The sequence below is a fragment of the Arachis duranensis genome, chromosome 4 (assembly GCF_000817695.3).
Source record: "Arachis duranensis cultivar V14167 chromosome 4, aradu.V14167.gnm2.J7QH, whole genome shotgun sequence".
Classification (NCBI taxonomy): Eukaryota; Viridiplantae; Streptophyta; class Magnoliopsida; order Fabales; family Fabaceae; genus Arachis; species Arachis duranensis.
This window is the reverse complement of record NC_029775.3, coordinates 75,207,275-75,212,217: the sequence shown is the minus strand read 5'-3', so window position 1 is coordinate 75,212,217 and position 4,943 is coordinate 75,207,275. Positions and strand designations below refer to the sequence as shown.

The 4,943-nt window shown below is 38.0% G+C and overlaps 1 pseudogene; it reads left to right on the top strand.

Moving 5' to 3' along the window:
• The first annotated feature begins 3,760 nt into the window (after window positions 1–3,760).
• Window positions 3,761–3,857, top strand: LOC127747053 (uncharacterized; annotated as a pseudogene).
• Window positions 3,858–4,943: the final 1,086 nt, after the last annotated feature.

Here is a 4,943-nt window from a genome sequence, read left to right as displayed (position 1 = left end):
TAAACTTGTTTCCAAAGCTTTAAAGGAACCATTCAGCAACAATACATTCATCAAAACCAAATAATAATCCATTCAAACATATAATTACATTCATCCAACATAATCAACATCACATAAGGCTTATACAATTACCAAATGTACATTGTCTCACATCAGTATCCATATGTAATAATTTCAATATATAAAAATATAGTTTTTAGAAAGTGCCCCTACCTCAAAACACAAAACCATAGCCCAAACATGCTACAAGAACCTTCTCTTTTAACTCGAAATTACCGGCGGCTTGAATCACAGCTTCGCTCACTTTCGCAGTAACCACAGCAACTCTAATCGCAACATATAATAATCAGGACTCGACTCCACTATTGCACGAAATTGTGATCTCAATGGTGCCATTTGGGTTTCTGTAGCTCCAAAAATTCCATTTCGAGTGCACGGAGGTCAGAATCCAACAGCATCAGCAGTCCTTTTTCAGCCTCTGAATCAGATTTTTGCTTAGGTCCCTCAATTTCTGCCAGAAAATACTTGAAATCACAGAAAAATACACAAACTCATAGTAAAGTCCAAAAATATGAATTTTGCTTAAAAACTAATAAAAATATACTATAAAGTAGCTAGATCCTACTAAAAACTACCTAAAAACAATGCCAAAAAGCGTATAAATTATCCGCTCATCACAATAAAAATATGCACTATTCAAGCATTCATTCGGCAAACAAAAATTATTGCCACCACATCAAAATAATTAAACTAATTTCAAGATAAAAGTTGAAATCCAAGTACTTCTTGTTCTTTTGTAATTAAGCACATTTTTCATTTAAGAGAGGTGAAGGATTCATGGAATTATTCATAGCTTTAAGACATAGACACTAGACACTAATGATCATGTAATGAAGACACAAACATGGATAACATATAAAGCATCAAATTTGAAAAATAGAAAAATAGAAAAATAAGAACAAGGAAATTAAAGAACGGGTCCACCTTAGTGATGGTGGCTAGTTCTTCTTCTTTGAAGATCTTATGGAGTGCTTGAGCTCCTCAATGTCTCTTCCTTGCCTTTGTTGCTCCATCCCTAGTGCTTTTGGTACTCCTATCCTTAGTTGCTCCCAATAGTTATGTGGAGGAAAATGTATCCCTTGAGGCATCTCAGGGATTTCTTGATGAGGGAATTCTTCATGCTCTTGTTGAGGTCCATGAGTGGGCTCTCTTGTTTGCTCCATCCTTTTCTTAGTGATGGGCTTGTCATCTTCAATGAGGATGTCTTCCTCTATGACAATTCCAACTGAATTGCATAGGGATCACCTTTTTTCTTGACCACAACTTCATAGAAGTGGTCTTGATGGACCTTTGAGATGAATCTTTCCATCTCCCAAGACTCGGAGGTGGAAGCTTTTACCTTCCCTTTTCTCTTTCTAGAGGTTTCTCTGGCCTTAGGTGTCATAAATAGTTATGGAAAAACAAAAAGCAATACTTTTACCACACCAAACTTAAACGATTTGCTCGTTCTCGAGCAAAAGAAGAAAGAAAGAAGGGGAAGAAGAAGAAAATAGAGGAGATGGAGGGAGATAGAGAGAGATGTGGGGTAGGTGTGGATTCTGTGGGGTCCACAGATCCTGAGGGATCAAGAATTTCTCATCCCTGCTTCTTTTAGGCGTGCAAAACACCCCTATTGTGCATTCCTGGCGTTTAACGCCAGACTGCTGCTTGTTTCTGGCGTTAAATGCCAGCTTTTATTCCTTTCCTGGTGTTAAATGCCAAGCTGCAACTTGTTTCTGGCATTTAACGCCAATTTGTTGCTTCTTTCTGGCGTTTAACGCCAGTATGGTACTTTTTTCTGGCGTTTAACGCCCAGAATGGTGCCAGACTGGGCGTTAAATGCCCATTCTGCTACCCTTACTGTGTTTAATGCTATTTTTTATTTTTTTATTTTTGCAGTTGTTTTTGTGACTCCACATGATCATCAACCTAAAAAAGAAAATAACATAGAAAAATAAAATTGGGTTGCCTCCCAATAAGCGCTTCTTTAATGTCAATAGCTTGACAGTGAGCTCTCATAGAGCTTCACAGATGATTAGAGCATTGCTGGGACCTTCCAACACCAAACTTAGAGTTTGAATGTGGGGGTTCAACACCAAACTTAGAGTTTAGTTGTGGCCTCCCAACACCAAACTTAGAGTTTGACTATGGGGGGCTTTATTTGTCTCTGTATTGAGAGAAGCTTTTCATGCTTCCTCTCCATGGTTGTAGAGGGAGATCATTGAGTTTTAAACACAAGGTAGTCCTCATTCAATTGAAGGATCAACTCTTCTCTGTCCACATTAATCACAGCTTTTGCTGTGGCTAGGAAGGGTCTTCCAAGGATGATGGATTCATCCTCATCCTTCCCAGTGTCTAGGATTATGAAATTAGCATGGATGTAAAGGCCTTTGACCTTTACTAGCATGTCCTCTACCTGTCCATAAGCCTTTTTCATGGATTTATCTACCATCTCTAATGAGAATTTGGCAGCCTGTACCTCAAAGATTTCCATTTTTTCCATTACAGATAGTGACATTAAGTTTATGCCTGACCCCAGGTCACACAAAGCCTTCTCAAAGGTCATGGTGCCTATGGTACATGAAATTAAAAATTTACCAGGATCCTGTTTCTTTTGAGGTAATGTCTGCCTAACCAAGTCATTTTGTTCATTGGTGAGCAAGGGGGTTCATCCACCCAAGTCTCATTACCAAATAACTTGGCATTCAGCTTCATGATTGCTCCAAGGTACTTAGCAACTTGCTCTTCAATAATATCTTCATCCTCTTCAGAGGAGGAATAATCATCAGAGCTCATGAATGGCAAAAGTAGGTTCAATGGAATCTCTATGGTCTCTAGATGAGCCTCAGATTCCTTAGGTTCCTCAAATAGGAACTCCTTTTTGTCCAGAGGACGTCCCATAAGGTCTTCCTCACTGGGATTCACATCCTCCTCCTCCTCTCTAGGTTTGGCCACACCAAGTAAGGTTATGGCCTTGCACACTCTTTTTGGATTCTCTTCTGTATTGCTTAGGAGAGTACTAGGAGGAGTTTTAGTGACTCTTTTACTCAGCTTGCCCACTTGTGCCTCCAAATTTCTAATGGAGGACCTTGTTTCATTCATGAAACTTGGAGTCGCCTTAGATAGATCAAAGACTATGTTTGCTAAGCTAGAGGGGCTCTGCTCAGAATTCTCTGTCTGTTGCTGAGAGGATGATGGAAATGGCTTGCTATTGCTAAACCTGTTTCTTCCACTATTATTAAAGCCTTATTGAGGCTTTTGTTGGTCCTTCCATGAGAAATATAAATGATTTCTCCATGAGGGATTATAGGTGTTTCCATAGGCTTCACCTATGTAATTCACCTCTGCCATTGCAGGGTTCTCAGGATCATAAGCTTCTTCTTCAGAAGATGCTTCTTTAGTACTATTGGATGCATTTTGTAATCCATTCAGACTCTAAGAAATCATATTGACCTGCTGAGTCAACATTCTGTTCTGGGCCAATATGGCATTCAGAGCATCAATTTCAAGAACTTCCTTCCTCTGAAGCATCCCATTACTCACAGGATTCCTTTTAGAGGTGTACATGAACTGGTTATTTGCAACCATTTCAACGAGTTCCTGAGCTTCTGCAGGCATTTTCTTCAGGTGAATAGATCCACCTGCAGAATGGTCCAATGACATCTTAGACAATTCAGACAGACCATCATAGGATATATCCAGGATGGTCCTTTCGGAAAGTATTTCAGAAGGACACTTTTTAGTCTGTTGCTTGTATCTCTCCCAAGCTTCATAGAAGGATTCACCTTCTTTCTGTCTGAAGGTTTCTGTCTGAAGGTTTGAACATCCACTCTAAGCTTGCTCAGCTTTTGAGGAGGAAAGAACTTGGCTAAGAAAGCCGTGACCATCTTATCCCAAGAGTTTAGGCTATCTTTAGGTTGAGAGTCCAACCATATTCTAGCTCTGTCTCTTACAGCAAAAGGGAAAAGCATAAGCCTGTAGACCTCGGGATCAACTCCATTGGTCTTAACAGTATCACAGATCTGCAAGAATTCAGTTAAGAACTGAAAAGGATCTTCTAATGGAAGTCCATAAAATTTGCAATTCTATTGTATTAGAGAAACTAATTGAGGCTTTAGCTCAAAGTTGTTTGCTCCAATGGCAAGGATTGAGATGCTTCTTCCATGGAAGTTGGAATTTGGTGCAGTAAAGTCACCAAGCATCTTCCTTGCACCTCCACCATTGTTGTTGGGTTCGGCCATCTCTACTTCTTTTTCGAAAATTTCAGTAAAGTCCTCTTCAGAGTGTTGTGTTTTAGCTTCTCTTAGCTTCCTCTTCAGAGTCCTTTCAGGTTCCGGATCAGCTTCAACAAGAATGTTCTTATCCTTGCTCCTGCTCATGTGAAAAAGAAGAGAACAGAAAAGAAGAAGAATCCTCTATGTCACAGTATAGAGATTCCTTTATGTGAGTAGAAGAGAAGAAGAATAGAAGAGGAAAAATTTGAACACAGAGAGAGAAGGGAGAGAGGGTTTGAATTATAAGAAGAAGAGAATAGTGTTAGTGATTAAATAAAATAAATAGAAAGAGAGAGGGGGAAATTTGAAAATTATTAAAAGGAAAAGGGAAAATATTTTTGTTTTTATTTTAAAATATAGTTACAATTCAAAAATTAGGAGAAGAAATGAAATTAAAATTAAAATTTAAAATAATTAGTTAATTAAAAAGAATTTTGAAAAAGAGGAAGGTGATTTTTGAAAATTAGAGAGAGAAAAGTAGTTAGGTGGTTTTGAAAAAGATAAGAATTTTAAAATCAAACAAAAAGCTAAGTAGTTAATTGAAAAAGATTTGAAAATCAATTTTGAAAAGATAAGAAGTTAGAAAAGATTTTGAAATTAAAGTTTGAAAAAGATATGATTTGAAAAGAT